Source organism: Ambystoma mexicanum, chromosome 10 (assembly GCF_040938575.1).
Source record: "Ambystoma mexicanum isolate Mex_15411 chromosome 10, UKY_AmexF1_1, whole genome shotgun sequence".
Taxonomy (NCBI): Eukaryota; Metazoa; Chordata; class Amphibia; order Caudata; family Ambystomatidae; genus Ambystoma; species Ambystoma mexicanum.
This window is the reverse complement of record NC_090932.1, coordinates 1,653,976,599-1,653,993,896: the sequence shown is the minus strand read 5'-3', so window position 1 is coordinate 1,653,993,896 and position 17,298 is coordinate 1,653,976,599.

The window sequence follows — 17,298 nt, the reverse complement described above, 5'->3', positions numbered from 1 at the left end:
GAATTACATGACATCACAATTACTCTGTTTTGTCAAGACCACATGTGATGTATAAATGACCATTTTAATGGTAATAAGAAAAGTATAAAGAAAAGTATACACCAGAACAGCTTACTCAAAAATGGTATATTTCTTTGCCCGGTATGGGTCTCCTGGTGAAATTTTGTTCCCGTGCTTGAGGATGTGGGCGGTAAGGGGCAATTAATGGCAAGAGGAAAGAGAGAGAACTCCCAAACTCGCGTGTGCAAGAGATTAGGTGCATGACATCATGCTGAAGTGCTTCAGAGGGGGAGAAATTTGGGGGGACCGTGAGCCGAGCATTCCCGCCTCCTGTATGTGGAAGTATGAGGCCCTGCATTGTTGTATGGACATTTTAAACTGGTAAATTGGGTTTAGTCTTCCAGACCAGCGGGAGTGCGTCCTATTAAGGTATTGTCTGGAATTTGAGGGAACCCGAGGGACTTTGCATATTGTGTGCCATGCCTGGTCCCCCAGGGCAAGCAGAGCCCCTGGAATGTTGGGGCCAAAATGGTGTTAAAAAATATCTGAAGAAATGGTGTTGGGATCATTTTGTTGGGAATCAGGTGCGCTGTTCAGGAACCCTTTCCCCAGCTGTGCACATGTTGAGTTGGGTGTGAGGGCCAGCATGGTGGTACTGAGTGTTGGCGCCATCTTGTTGGGGCAATGGCACATGGAGCTGGTAGCCACGTATGAGACTGTGGCATGCTTCGTCTCTGTCATTAGTCTAAAGAAAACATGACCTTTTCTGTGTTAAGATGTCTGCCACCTCCAAATAATACTGTTCCATGATGGCCGAATTATGTAATGTTGTTGCTATGGTTTCACATTCTAGCATGTCTTCTTTGTTCCGCACTCATACTTCCTGTTATCGGTCGCTCTTTGTGTTTATGCCACTGGTGATGGGATCGAGGGTGCATTACTCTTTCGCTCCTCCGTGTCGACGTTTCTCCCCTATTGGGGACCACTTCCGGTTGTCATCCTGTTCCTCTCGGTTATCAGTCTGAGCTGGCGGTTATGGCCTCATTACAACTTTGCTGGTACCTGGCGGTAAGGATACTGGCAAATGATAATACTGTTCACGGTACTCAACTAGCTTCATTACCGCCGGATCATGAGTGGCTGGTTGACGGAATTAATCCCCATTGAGATTTGCCAGCATTACAGGTGCCTGTAATACCAGTGTTTTTTTGCCAGTAGAGTGTCAGAATTACTGACTCTACTGGTAGAGGCCTTTCTGCACGTGAACATTGGGCCTTTATGCAATGCGAGGTAAAGCCCACTTGGGCTAAACATTCTGTATCTGCAATTGGATCTGCGTGATTTTTCCATTGCAGAAAAGTCTGCGGTGGAAAAGTTTGCATGAGAAATGTGCGAACCACAAAACCCCCACATACCCACACCGCCAACCCACCCACAACATACCCACAACACTCTCCCACCCACATCCCCAACACACCCCCACCCACACCCCCAACATAAACAAACCCTACTTACGGTGAGTCCCTGCAGCACCAGTTCCCTTTCAGTTCCGTGATCGGGAACCGGTGCCGCAGGGTCCTTTTCTTTTCTTTTCTTCTTTTTTTTTTTGGGGAGCTGCAGGTGTGTCCCTCGCAACCCCCGCTCACTATACCACACAGTATAGTGAGCGGGGTCTTGTGGGGGACACCCCTGGAGCCCCCATTTTTGTTTTGTTTTGCGGGTGTGCTCCGGGGGTGTCCCCCGCAACACCCTGCTCACTATACCACACAGTATAGTGAGTGGGGTGTTGCGGGGGTTCACCCTTGCAGCCCCCACAGTCTTTTTGTTTTTTTTATACTTACCTACAATGCTACCACCAAAGGTTTGAACTTTTGGTGTTCGAACCTTTGGTGGTAGCATTTTTCAGACTTTTTGTATGGTCAGACCTTTTATTTTCGGTCCGATCGTACAATTCCTCTGCAATTTACTGCTATTTACTCATCACGATAACGATCGTTCTCCACCACAAGATCTTTGCAGCAGGGCTTGTGTTAACATAAACTTTGCTTTGCCCATGCGAATTGAAGTCACAATGTAATTGTGAAGCATCTACAGAGCCCAGTGGGTTGGTTTAAACCTTAGGCCATATACTTCTAACATGGCAGCCGTTTCTTCCTGCCTAGCCGTTCCTCCTCAGCCTGCCCAACGGATGTTGTAATTGGTCTAATCCTCCACCAATAGACCATCTGGGAGCCGGCTGGTGTGAGCCGGCCCCGACGAAGGCCCACTACCAGGGCCGATGACTGGCCTGTCCGGCTGTGCCACAATGCTGCATTGCATTGCCCTCCCCACCACCACCCCCTTTGTGAGCACACTTCATGAGTTTCCTAATCCAGCAGCTAAGCGCTGGACATCAGTGCTTTCCCACTGCCCCATCTCTCACTGCGCCCATTGTTTTCTTACTTCACTTTGCAGTCCACCACCATCTGCCCCCACCTTCTGTGCATACCTTTGTGGCCTTTTTTGCTCCTCCTGTTATACTATTCTGCCCTTTAGCAGCCGCATACTAACTTTCAACTCTGTGTTCGTGGGACATGTATCACCCTGCGCTCTTGCAGCATGCTGTGGACTGCCTGCCTCCTGCCTGTGCCTAGCTCTCACATTAGCTCACTCCTGCCTAAGACTCTGACTGCCACCTTACTACTTTGCCTACCTGCCTGATTCCAGCAAGACGTCTTTGTGTTAATTTGAGTCCAGTGAACTCCAACCCGTTTGCCTTTGCTTATTAAATTCTACTTGCAGTCTGTTACTCGTGCCTGTTTCCTCCTCGTATCCCAGCTTTTTGTGATGCTCTGACTTGTCAATCTACATTCACCACTCCTACTGCATTTTGTATGTGAGAAATGTTTAGTCTAACTTTATTGGTCACTTCCTACTATATCAATTGAATCTCAAATCTGTGCTGCATCGTTAATCTCAAATTTGTGCTTTCTGTAATTCCCGTGACCTGACTTACTGTTCTCCCGTTTCTTCTACACTATATTGGTTGCTGGGCAGCCTGGTGAGTTCCTCTTGCACAGTGCAGTCTCCCTTCCAGCCCCTCCCATCTACCCCCGTACGCATGGTGCTCTCTGGCCCACCTATCTACTATAACAGCTACTCTGTCACTTATCCTACCTCTCTATCGAAGTCTGGAAGGAAAAATATTAAGAAAGTGCTCCTGGCCTCCAACACAGGCCTGCTCATTGTCGATGCCTACGTCAATTGCTTCCTCCAGACAGTCTACCACCGACATCCTCTTCACTGTCCCTTCTCCTGACCTATGGACACCCCATATGTTCTCTATCCTCTCCCCCATTTCCTCTTGGCCATTAATGGTGGAATCAAGTGGGAAGTTCTCTTGGCAAACTTCTCATCTTCTAGGTGCATCATTAATGTCTATCAAATTGGCACTATCATGGCCCAGGGCTCTCTGCCCAATCTTCTCCTTCGGGATAGCATCTCCTGTCTCTCATTAACTTCCTCCCCTCTCCTGTCACCCCGCCATCTGCATCCCTCTGTCCTCTGCCCCCACGCCCCTGACGGGTGTACCACATCCCGGTACTCCACCTTGGAAGACCTTTAAAGGTGGCAACCAGCTCTACTTAGCTACCCTCAACTCTCGCTCTGCTGTTAAACACTCCTCTGAATCTGTCACTTCCTTGAAGACTTTGACCTCGACGTCCTCACACTCACGAGATGTGGTTCAATGCCAGCTCTGTCACTGCCTTTGACACTCTCCTTCCTCAGGGCTACAAGATCCTCTCCAAGCACAGGACTCACTTGTCTGGAGGTGGAGCTGCCCTTGTCTTCACTGAATGGATCCCTGCTACTATCATTTCCACTCAATCTTACTCTTACTTTGAATGCTTCGTTTGTAGGCTGGGTGTCTCTCCCACCCTCTCCCTCACTCTAGCCTCTATCTACGGGCCTCCGGTACCCCCCCCTTTCCTCTCTGAATGGGCCAACCTCACCCGCTCTCTCCTGACCTCCTCTCCCAAAGTCTCTTCCTTGGTGATTCTAATATTCATCTAGACTCTGCGGATTCAGCCACTGTATCTTTCTGCGACCTCTGTGACTCTCTTTCCCTCACAATTCTTACCCTCCGGCCCGACCCACTCTGTTGGTCAGACCCTGGAGCTCTCATCTCAGCAGACATCACTCTCTCCAACCCTCTAACTACTCCTTTCTCCTGGACTGATCATTCTTCCCTCCTCTCCCATTTGGAGCTCCCTGGCCACCCGGAATTGCTTCTGCCCGCACTGCCAGTCTCTTTCTCCATCATTCAACCGATGAAACACGTGTCAGTTGCTGCATTTTCCACCACCTTCATTCCTCCTCCCACCCCCCACTTTTGACTCTCATACCAACTAAACACGTGCTAACCTCCATCTCCAACACTCTGGACATTCTTACCCCTGTCATGAGCATCCACATGAAGCATGCCTTCATGTGCAATTCTTGGTATGACTCCGACTTGGTCGTTCTGAAACGTAAGTGCAGAGTTGCTGAGCGGAAGAGGCTTGTCTCAGGCACATACTCTGACAAACTTACCTGTCGCCTGCTCCAAAGGCAATATCAGCTCTCCATCCACTCTAAGTGGCCTCATTTCTGGGGCCACCAATAACACGGCAGAACTTTTCAAAATATGCAAGGAACTTGCCACTCCTACTGCAGTCTCCTCTTCGCCTCTTACCTCCCAGACCCTTTGCACTGCACTGGCCTCCCACTTCTCCACCAAAACTCAGGACATCCTGTCCTCTCTCTCTCCTCTACTCCTCCTCGCACCCCTCTGCTCCTGCCTCCATTAGCCTCCTCTCACTCTCCCCCATACTCTCCTCCTTCTCTCCCATTTTACCGGAGGAGGTCTCTAGAGTAGTCCGCTCTATGAAAGTCTCCTCCAAACAAGTGCTCTCCCTTGCTCTTCTGGAACTATTAAGGACAAAATTTCCTCTCTCGCCCCTGCCTTGACTGACTTCTGTAACCATTAATTCACCCACTGGTTCTTTACCACAACCCCTCAAGCACTCCCTTGTGCAGCCTCTCCTAAAAAATCCATATGCTGACCCTTTCTTGAGCAAACTCTTGGAAAAGTTGGTAATCCCGCAACTGACCCACCACACCAAATCTGTTGGCTATCTCCATGACCACCAGTCTGGCTTCCGAGCAGCCAGAGGCACAGAAACTGCTCTCCTGAACACCTGTAATAACCTACTCTCAAATATTGATTCCAACTCTCCCTCTATTTTGATCCTGCTTGATACTTCTTCTGCCTTTGACACGGTCAATAATGCCATCCTCAGAAATCGTCTGCATGATACCCTAGGCATCACGGACCGGGCACTGGCCTGACTGACCTCCTTCTTTTCTAACCAGCCTTCCCAAGTGCAACTGAGCCCTTTTCTCTCCTCCATCACACTCTCTGCCTGCAGCGCTCATCAGCGATCTATCCTATCCCTGTGGCTTTTCAACATTTACCTTGCACCTGTGGCCCACTTGATCTCCACCTTCTCTCCTCACTTCCAGTGTTATGCGGATGACACACAGCTCTCCTTTAAGCTTCCCTCCTCTGCCTCCTCTTCTTCCTCTCTCATACATGACTGCCTGACTCCTATCCAGGCATGGTGTTCTGCTAATGATCTCTGCCTCAATCACAGCAAGACTGAGATCCTTCTCATTGGGATGCCTGCTCCCTGTTTTCCTCCCACTCTCTGGCCACCCTCCTTCGCCCCCTCACCTCACCCACTTTTGAGGCAAAAAACCTTGGGGACATCTTCGACGCCTCTCTCTCTTTCTCCCCTTAGATCGCGGAGCTTGCCAAAAAGTCCAACCTTCAGCTTCACCTCCTTAGAGGCATTTTCCCATTCCTCACCTTTCCCCAGAAGCTCAATGTCTCCAGAGCATTGGTTCTCTCTAGGCTAGACTACTGCAACAGCCTCTTCCTCAATGTGCCTCTTTCCTCCCTTCGCCCTCTTAACTAATCCAGAATAGGGCCACAAGACTTATCCTTGGCCTCAAGCTCAGGGACTGTATCTTTGCAGCCCTAAAATCTCTCCCCTGGCTCCCAGTGGCTGCTAGGATCAAATCCAGGACCCTCTGCCTCACCCACAAGGCTTTCATGGGTCTGGGACCCCGCTACATCCAATTGTCTCTCTCTAAGTAATCATATGATATAATTGTTCTTGTGCTTAATACCAGAGATTGGTTTCTAAGTGCAGGATTCAAACTTGTGTTGTGCTGTGTTTTCCTGCTTCCAAGACAAACGTTTTGCCCCTGAGCTATCTCCCCTCACAAATACATCCCATGCTAGAGCCCTTCCGTCCTCTTTCTCTGAAGCGGCCTTCCTGCCCCTCTCAGACTTGAGCCAGATCTCCTTAAGTTCCGGTAACTTCTCTTTCAAGACCTTCCTTTTCACCTCCTGCTTCCCTCTACCCCTCCCTTGCTAAACTGTCCCCCTGAGACTGGTGACTGCACCCTTATGTGCCTGCACCCTTATGTGCCTTACTGATGCCGGGCCCTCCTCGTCCAGTCTGCCCCAGTACCCCTTACGAGCACTTTCCCTCGGGCACCCTTCCCTGACTAGCCTGAATCTTGTCCACCTCTACCCCTTGGCCCCCCAGTACTTGCCCTCCTGGGCACCCAGCCCCTGGATCCCCTGTCTGCCTGCACTTCTCCCTCACCCCAGGCCTTCAACCCTGACCTGCCCCCTCCAGACTGCACTTATTGTTACTGCACTTGCATGAACCGTATGTCACATGGCCTAGTAGGACCGTTCCTTACTGTTATTGTTTTATCTCCTCTGCCACCCCTCACCCCATTTTCTTGTGGTGCCTGGAAACACTTGTGTATAGGGGCCATACAAATGTCCAATAAATAAAATTAAAATAAAACATATCTTATTCTAGGTCTGGCTGCCAGGCAGCTTCTGGCACCCCTTTGCCCCCCGGGGAAGTATGGTGAGGCACTCTGGGGCAGTGCTTTGGAATTTTCCATAGGGCAGAAAAGGCCCTATGGCTCTTGAGTCAAGGGAAAAAGGGGCAACTCGAAAAGCCCCCGACCCTACCAGAGAGTCAGACTCATGGGTGAAGCCATTGCGATTCATGGAGTACAACCAGGACTGGATTTGAGCATCTTGTGCGCCATGGAGGACCAACCCCATGCTGCCCGCCTGCGGTAGATTGGTTGGTGGCCATGGAGGCAAGTAGGCACATGATAGTGATTGAAGGAAAGAGAACTTTTAAACCAGCAGTGATCACAATCATAAAGGTGAAACAGACACAGCTCGACAGGTATATCTCCTTCCCCTCTTAGGGTACCGCAGGCCGAGGGCAGGCTACACCCTTCAGGGAGAGTGTGAACTGGCACAGGTGCAACACAAACAATAGCACTGTGATATCAAAATAACACAATGTTCAACAAAGGTTCTAGAAAATAGGAAACTTTAATGAAACCAAAAAAATCAAACAAGCTAGTCAAAAAAACCACAACTCACCCTTGTAAAGGAAAATACAGAAAATGCAGGCTTTAGAATAAAAGGGCCATCTGGTTAAAGACAGGGGTGCACAGGCACTAATTTCAGCAGCAAATGTCAAACTTATTGGTAATGTCTTTGAAAAGGTAGAGAGTGGGGGCTTACACATCACCAGGGCCATTTAAGGTGGGACAGGGGGATAGAACCGCTATCAGTAACCATTATTCTTGCTTTGCTTGCCTTTCAACGTCGAACTGGGCATTGGGAGCTTTTGATTCCGAACCGGGGTCAAGTCAGGGAGCGGCGGCAACGGGATCCAGCGATGCAGTGGGGTTCAACAGTGACAATGGATTGCAGGTCGAAAATGCAGGGAAGTTACAGGCAATGTCATGTCAGCGGCACTAGAAGGGTCGCCAGCCTCTGGTGCAGCGAAGTAGAGACATGCCTTCACCAACTGCTGGGGTCGACTGGCCCAACATGGCATTGTGGTACTGCAGTGGCGACGACTTGGAGCTCACAGAGGCTGTTAACCAGGCAGGTGTTGTCCGGTTGGGAATGCTCAAAGACTTGGCAGGTCTTGGATGTGGAGATGGCAGAGATTCTGCCTTGAAGGAAACTCAGAGATGTGGGAGGCGGCATGTGCCGAAATAGGAGATGATTCCAGCGGTTCCCGTCCAGCAGTTGTGGCAGTGTCAAAGGGGCCGGAACCAGCGTGTAGGCAGTTTGACGATGTAGGGAGTGCCAAGGATTGGCTCTTTGGGTGTGTGCCAAAGCATAGTTGTGCAAGGAGGGGGTAGCTGGTAGTTTTGCAAGAGACCGAGCTGTTTGCAAGAAGCAGCAGAAAAGGAGCGCATTCTTTGCACGCCTATATCTGTTTTATAACTCAGCAACAGCGAAGACGCGCGACACGCGGGCAAAGCATAGTCGGGCAGTCAGCCATCAGGCAGCGAGTTGCGGTCGGGGGGCTGCGGCTGTGGATGTTGAACTTGTTCTTACGCCAATTGGATCTATCCCTTAATGGGGAATTAGGGTGGTGACAGCGGGCTTTCTGTCTTGGAACCAGGGGACTGGAGAAGATTAACTTCCAACAGTATTTAGTCTGTATTTTCCCTACGGAGGCACCACCGTGTTGTCTGTCGGCTTTAGTTGCCTTATTTAAATATAAATCTTTATGGTTTGAGCCCCCTGGCTCTAGAGGAACGCGATTCCCATATGTTCTGTGTGAACAGCTATTGGATATTTAATGGTTGTGACTGTCGTTTTAACATCTTGGAACTAGGATTCACTTGAACCCGTCGAGAAATTTAAGGGCAAAGCCTTGTCAGTATTTAGTGAAACAGTTAGTGGTAGTGACCTTTGAGAAACTGCTCATTTCATCCCACTGATTGAGCTTTTCCCAGTGGGATTTCTTAGTCATTCTGGTTCTTAACCTGTTTGATAGTTCCAGGGAAGAATAGACATTACGATAATATATTAGGAGGCGCAATCAATGCTTTCTCGTCAGCATGGAAGATGTAATTGATTTTTAATATGAAACGTGACCGTTTAATTTTTTGATGTAATTGGAGTTAATTACCTAGAAAATATAATGCAGATGGCTCCACAAAAGGCCTCACTTGACATTCATTTGAAAGGGGTTTCTGGTAAATTGGAGGAAAACATTCTCAAGGTTTAGCAAGCACCGAAAAGAGAAGTGAGAACTTTTGGGCTAGACCTGGACAACACACCCTGTTTGAGGGCGATTTCATTGAGAGAGCTTGTTCCCCCCCCCCCCCAGTCTCTCTCCAAACCTCAAGAGGGTCCTCTAGCATCTTCTGAGGCAGGGTTGCCTCAGCACATTCCAATTCTGCAGGATGTGGGTTTGGATGTGATCATTAGACTTCCCTTGTTAAGGCCTGTGATTTCTAGCCAGGCTTCATCCATGACGAGAACAGGGAGTGGGCGGAGTTACTGCAGGCCAAGTACCCAATAGCCTGCTTCTGGATTCCTGTAAGGGAGTGTAAGATCGATCTTTTGGATGTGAATGTCAAACACATTGTGGAATTTAGAAAACATGTCATTGAATGAAAGGTTAGTCAGTACCCCAAAAAGATGATACCAAAGGAAATGAGGCTGATTTAAGGGCCAATGAAAAGCTTGAAATAATGGGAAAGAGGGCAACAAATCGATGTGTATCCTCCATCTCATGGTCCTAAAATTAAATATTCAATCTACTCCATTGTACTAATGTAGTGATGAACTAAGATAAATAAGTAGCTTAAGTAAGGCTAAATTTATTAAGTTTAAAAAAAAGGTGCCTGTAGAAAAAAAGGCACTTATTTAGTTTAGTAAATCAGTCCTGTAATCTTTGGCCAGTTAAAATAACTTAACCCGATGACCTACTTATCTCCAGTAGGTGGTGTGGTAAATGATTATTCCATTGCCAGGGATAGTGACAAATCAACATAGTCACCTATGTTCCCTGGAGATTCGTGCCCTCTGCCTCCTCTAACCTACTATCTGTGCCGAATTTTAGATGAGTAAAGTGGGGAGGTCGCTCCTTTGCGTGCTGGCCTCATGGCCGTGGAACTCGCTTCTGGCAAATCTGCGGGGAACTGAAAGTCAATTAGACTTTCGTCATAACTGTATTTGTTTTATTTCTTTATTTTTATATTTGTATAGCGCCTAAACCCTGAGGCGCTGTTGCGGACCAGTTACATGATACAAAAAGCTTCAACAGAGGAGTGACAGTTTACCCCTGACAGACTAACGTGTTAACAGTACAGATTGGAGCGGTAGCCAGTGGTGGTGTCAGAGTAGGCCTTGTGGATAGCCCAGTAGGTATCTTCTGCTCTAAGTTCTATAAAGTAAAGACTGTTTTGTTCCTCCCCCCCCCCCAACTATTAGGGTACGGGGAGCAGGTTTCTATTTTTCTGTCTGCTTCGGTGTCCTGTACCCACTTCTTTCAGCACCATGATGCCGCTCTCCACTTCATAAGTGCTGGACCATACCATACCATACAAGGTAGTCCAGTGGCTGAATATTAGACTCAGGGGTAACCACATTATTCTCCCAAAAATCCTTGCAAGACGACTCCCACATGTGTTGCAGGCATTTGTGTTGTGGTGGCTTCGGCTTACCCTGACCCTCTGTTCGCTAAGTTCAAATTTGGTGTTTACTTGGCGGTTAGTACGATCAAGGAGGTTCCTCTTTACTTTTTTTATCCATTATCTCATCTGAAAATGCTTCCAAGGTTGAACGTTGTGTACATTAGATACATATTGTAAATAGTAATACACACACGCGTCCAACAAAAACGGCCCACAGCAATGCGCCGGACATGCCAACCAATAGGGGCAAGGGGCCTAAGGAAGTTCCGGGAAAAGGCGGGACAGCGGGTCAAGTTAATGCCGGAGGATCTTTGCTCTTAGAACACCATTCTCAAGTCCTTTCTTTAATGGAAGAATTAAACTGACCATCAGTGGCTCAAGCGTACAGAATTTCTGCTGCCACCCCAACCAGAATGAACATTTCTCCCCCTTTGGAAGCACCCAATGGCTTATTAGTGTGCCCCAGAAAATAAGAGAAATGGGGTACTCTCGACACAATTCAATCTGTAATATCTTTACCCCTTTTATCATGGACTATTGCAGCTCTATTTTGCTCAAATATGCCTTGTACCAGAGCCCCCCCCCAACTCCATGGCCCTTTCCACGGTCCTCCCTGCCCCAGACCCGCGCAAACCACGGCCGATTGTAAATGCGGAAATGCAGCTTCCGCCCTGTGCCAATCTCTATATTCTGTAAACACCTCTCGCATACTCTAGCCGACTGAGCTCTTGAACTGCACCTATGACGCTAGGCCTATTGTAGGCTTTTTAAACATTACACACACACTACTACTGTAAACTGGGAGTGTGTTTTTGCTTTGCAGTTCTCCTACATTCCTTTCACATTTCTCAGCCCTGCGTTGTGATGCACACAACCTACCTGCGCCTACTGGACTCATATTTTTCAGCCCTGTGCTTGCAAAATTGTCTGCCTGCATCATGCTTACCTGTACTCCTGATGTAGCCCTCCTCGTACCATGAGACGTGGCTTTTCCTGGTTGTGCGCACTTACCCTGCGGTTAGGCTTTCCCCAACTGTGCACCCACTGCAATGTTGCATTTTACCTACTTGTACCTGCATATTTGATGTTGCTCCCCCACCCCCCGCACCATGAGGTGGCGCATTCCAATGCTGCTTTTTACCTGAATGTTTGATGTTGCCCCCTGCATCTTGAGGTGAGGCATTCCAATGCTACTTTTTACCTTTTTACCTGCATATTTGATGTTGCCCCTTGCACCATGAGGTGACACATTCCAATGCTGCTTTTTACCTGAATGTTTGATGTTGCCCCCTGCATCTTGTGGTGAGGCATTCCAATGCTGTGTTTTACCTTTTTACCTGCATATTTGATGTTGCCCCTTGCACCATGAGGTGACACATTCCAATGCTGCTTTTTACCTACATGTACCTGCAGATTTGATGTTGCCCCCCTGCACATGAGGTGACACATTCCAATGCTGCTTTTTACCTACATGTACCTTCATCTTTGATGTTGCCCCCTGCACCATGAGGTGATGCATTCCCATGCTGCATTCTACCTACTTGTACCTGCATATTTGATGTTGCCCCTGCACCATGAGGTGAGGCATTCCAATGCTGCGTTTACCTACCTTTTACCTGCATATTTGATGTTGCCCCTTGCACCACGAGGTGACACATTCCAATGCTGCTTTTTACCTACATGTACCTGCAGATTTGATGTTGCCCCCTGCACATGAGGTGACACATTCCAATGCTGCTTTTTACCTACATGTACCTTCATCTTTGATGTTGCCCCCTGCACCATGAGGTGATGCATTCCAATGCTGCATTCTACCTACTTGTACCTGCATATTTGATGTTGCCCCTGCACCGGGAGGTGAGGCATTCCAATGCTGCTTTTACCTACCTTTTACCTGCATATTTCATGTTGCCCCCTGCACCTTGAGTTGAGGCATTCCAATGCTACTTTTTACCTTTTTACCTGCATATTTGATGTTGCCCCTTGCACCATGAGGTGACACATTCTAATGCTGCTTTTTACCTACATGTACCTGCAGATTTGATGTTGCCCCCCTACACCGTGAGGTGAGGCATTCCAATGCTGTGTTTTACCTTTTTACCTGCATGTTTGGTGTTTCCCCCTGCACCATGAGGTGAGGCATTCCAATGCCGCATTTCACCTACTTGTACCTGCATATTTCATGTTGCCGTCTACACCGCGAGGTGACACATTCCAATGCTGCTTTTTACCTACTTGTACCTTATATTTGATGTAGCCCCCCGCACCATGAGGTGAGATGTTCCATTGCTGCTTTTTTACCTACTTTTACCTGCATATTTGATGTTGCCCCCTGCACCATGAGGTGAGGCATTTTACCCACTTGTAGCTTATAGTTGATGTAGCCCCCTGCACCATGAGGTGAGGCATTCCATTGCTGCATTTTACGCACTTGTAGCTGTATATTTGATGTAGCCCCTTGCACCATGAGGTCGCACATTCAATGCTGCATTCTACCTACTTGTACCTGCAGATTTGAAGTTGCCCCCCTGCACCGTGAGGTGAGGCATTCCAATGTTGTGTTTTACCTTTTTACCTGCATATTTGGTGTTGCCCCCTGCACCATGAGGTGAGGCATTCCAATGCCGCATTTCACCTACTTGTACCTGCATATTTCATGTTGCCCTCTACACCGCGAGGTGACACATTCCAATGCTGCTTTTTACCTACTTGTACCTGGATATTTGATGTTGCCCCCTGCACCATGAGTTAAGGCATTCCATTGCTGCTTTTTACCTACTTCTACCTGCATATTTGATATTGCACTCTGCGCCATTAGGTGAGACATTCCAATGATGCATTTTACCCACTTGTAGCTTATAGTTGATGTAGCCCCCTGCACCATGAGGTGAGGCATCCCATTGCTGCATTTTACCCACCTGTAGCTGTATATTTGATGTAGCCCCCTGCACCATGAGGTGAGGCATCCCATTGCTGCATTTTACCCACTAGTAGCTATATTTTTGATGTAGCCCCCTGCACCATGAGGTGAGACATTCCATTGCTGCATTTTACCCACTTGTAGCTGTATATTTGATGAAACCCCTTCACCATGAAATGAAGCATTCACATGCTGTTTTTTTACCTACTTGCACCTGCATATTTGATGTTCTCCCATGCGCCATGAGGTAAGGCATTCCATTGCTGCATTTTACCCACTTGTAGCTGTATATTTGATGGAGCCCCCTTCACCACGAGGTGAGGTATTGCAATGCTGCTTTTTACCTACTTGTACCTGCATATTTGATGTCCCCCCTGGACCATGTGGTGAGGCATTCCATTGCCACTTTTTACCTACTTGTACCTGTATATTTGATATTGACTCCATCACCACGAGTTGATGTATTACAATGCTGCTTTTTACCTCCTTGTACCTGCATATTTGATGTAGCCCCCTGCACCATGAGGTGAGACATTCCAATGCTGCATTTTACCTATTTGTACCTGCATTTTTGATGTAGCCCCCTGCACCGTGAGGTGAGGCATTCCAATGCTGCATTTTACCTATGTGTACCTGCAGTTTTGATGTAGCCCCCCCCCTTACCACAGGGAGAGGCTTTCCCAATTTGTGCACCCAGCTTAATGTTGCAGTTTACCTTTTTACGCCTGATATTTGGTGCAGCCCCCATACCATAAGGAGAGGCTGTCCCAAACTGTGCTCCCCTCCAATTGTTCTTCATTTCCAGCCTTGCGCTGTGTTGAACATGTCCCCTTGCACTTAATGTACCCTTCTCCTCCCTCCCGCCTGAGCATTACTGCTTCCTCCCCGTCCTGCACTTCCCCTCCTCCGCATCCCGTCATTTCTGTTGCTGCACCTGCAAGATACGAATTGTCTCACAACCTAGTAGGAATGTTATTGTTTGTCTTCTCCCTGTTGCACCCCAGCTTACACCATCCCCTCCTCCCTGCATTCTTGTTACTGCACTTGCGCAATCCGAATGTCTCAAGACCTAGTAGGAATGTTATTGTTTTGTTTTTTCTTCTCTGTACCTCCCCCTCCCTTGCCTTGATGTGCCTTGAAGCACCGTTTTGCTGTATAAGCGCATTGTAAATACCCAATAAATAAATAACGTGGACAACACAGAAATAGTTATTATGCATCAAAGTTAGGATATCATCCTGTTACAGGAAACCAGCCCATGATTGACAGCTGGATGTCTTTCGTTCTTATCAGGCAATGTCATCTAACAGCGAGGAAGATATTCCCAGAGGGCTAGTTAGTTTTATAAAGACACTGTTAGCCTTAGGAGTGAGATTAATGCCAACTAATGCACAACACTTATCGATTTTATCCTTTAAAATGGGACCAGTGATTCTTCATTCATGGGTAATTTTTATGATAGTCCCCAGGGTGGCCACAGTCAATCTCCACTCCTGGATTTTGAACATTTTATTGATGAAGTTATTAGTTCCCATGATCTGGAAACTTGCTGGTATGTTACAGTTGTGATTTTAATATTACGATAGGAAATGGTCCAGCAAAATTTCTTATTGTGGAACAGAAAACAGCGTACATAATATTCCCTCTCCCGAGTGGATAGATTCTCCGATTGGTGCAGTTGGCTTAAATGAAATACCTGGTTGATTGAATTGGGTTGTTGCAATGAATGGCCGGTTCTCCGCTGGAAGACCGGGGTCTTACAACCTGAAGACCATCACGTTGTTAGACAATTGTTTACATCTTGGCTGTTATAGGATGCTCTTATCATCTAAGTTAGGGTTTTACCAGATTTGCTTAGTGATCCCCACACCACTTCTCTAAAAATGAACTGACAGTGTAAACATCCCAATAGTGCGACGATGACGAATATTGCCTGGGAAGTGTCTCATCTTGCAAAGGAGGGATCACGTGGGACTCAGAGTGAATTAGCTGTCCAAAAGGGGGCAGCCACTCATTACTTTCCTTTAATTTATGATATTGAGGTAGTGTTGGGAATGTTTGATAAATGTAGGAATCATGTTTCCACCATTTTTTTTAAAAACATGTGTCCATAGGAATCTTACCCAAAAAATATGGTTGGTTTAATGATTGATGCATATCAGCTAAGAAGAAGTTGCTATGTCTTTCAAACTCTGCGGTTATTGATAGGGTCAAAATGATAAAAGCCTGTGTGATGTATAAGAGGGTTCCTGCTCCTCGCAAATCAGAACTGGATGGCCTTGACTGGCATGAATTGAGTGCTATATCTTCTACAGTAAAGTCTAGAAGATTTGGGGAACCGGTCAACTGCGATCCAAGCCATCGGGCTAATTGTAATAAGCTGGAAACTAAGCTGTAAGAGTCTGTGTGGTTAGCCCATTTTTCTAATCTATAGAATATCGAGTCTAATTGGAGTCCACCTTTGCATATGTCGCACCCCTGGAGTCTCACACAACTCCTTCCTAGCCACAGGAGCCAAATGAAGTTGACCCCTCCCACCTTGGTTGGCACAGGCTCCTGATCTTAGCTGTACAGGACCACGAGGCAGCCGAAGTGGGGAAGAGGGTTAGGGAGAAGTTGTAGATAGGTAGGGGGGTTAGGACCACCGGGTAGAGGATTAGGAAAACTTGTAGTGGGATATGATATGATGTGATATTTTATTAGGATTGCGCTCATACACACGTGTTTCAGAGCACGACAAGGCAAGGGAGGGGAACAGGGGAGAACAAAACAACGATCTTACTAGGCCCAGTGACATTGAGATCACACAAGTGCCTGGATAAGGGGAAGGGGAAAAAGTGCATGGAAGGGGTAGAGTGGAAAGTGCAGAGCAGAGGATAAACAGATAAATAATAATAAATACAAATAAAATATATAATGGAGCAATAAACAGGGGTAGTGCAGCCAACAAGTGGCAAGTGCTGTGTTTATGGCAGCAGAACTGGGTAAGTCTGATAAGTGCATAAAAAGAAGAAAATGGGGGAATGGGGTCTGTATGCGTACAGATACAGTCCCCAGTGCAAGAGGTGGCGGGGAGGCATTGCAGAGGGTGGCAGGGTGAGCAGATAACTGGGCCAAGGGGACGGAGGGTGGACAGATGCACAGTGCCATAGGGAAGGGGAGCGAAGGAAAAGAGCATACAAAACACATATAACATGAACTTTCAATAAATCCTTGTTAATTAGGATTCATCTTGCCTCCTGTATTCCTAGATACCCATAACATTGCCACAAACATAAGCACAAAGAACGTTATTGATGGCCATGAACAATGTGTAGCAACTACATAACAACATATAACATAGGGTTGTGCCACAGCAGTCTTCTGGAGCTCTGAGCGCGTGTGCAAACCAGAATTAAGCTTCTGCCGTGACTACATACCGCAATAATGCTTGTGTGACCATGACTGACTGAATTTCAACATAAGAGCCTAAAGTTAGCAACACTTATTCCTTTCCTTGGCCAGTCCCAAAATATGTGTGCTGCCCGTGAACACTCCAAATAACATGCTTTGAAGTTGCCTCCAAGGGTTTATATGCCCAGAGCTTTTCCTTGGAGCCCTAGTTACTCGCCAGTGCCCCTGAAAAGCGTAGTTCATGCACGTGAAAGAAACGTGAGGTGTAACTGCACCAAAACACAGACATACCTGTTATCATTTCATAAATACACTTAATTGCCACTCATCTGAAGCCTGGGGGTGCTGGCAAGCACTACCCCAGGAATGGGCGTAGGACATGGAGGGGAAGCGGGACACATCCCCCC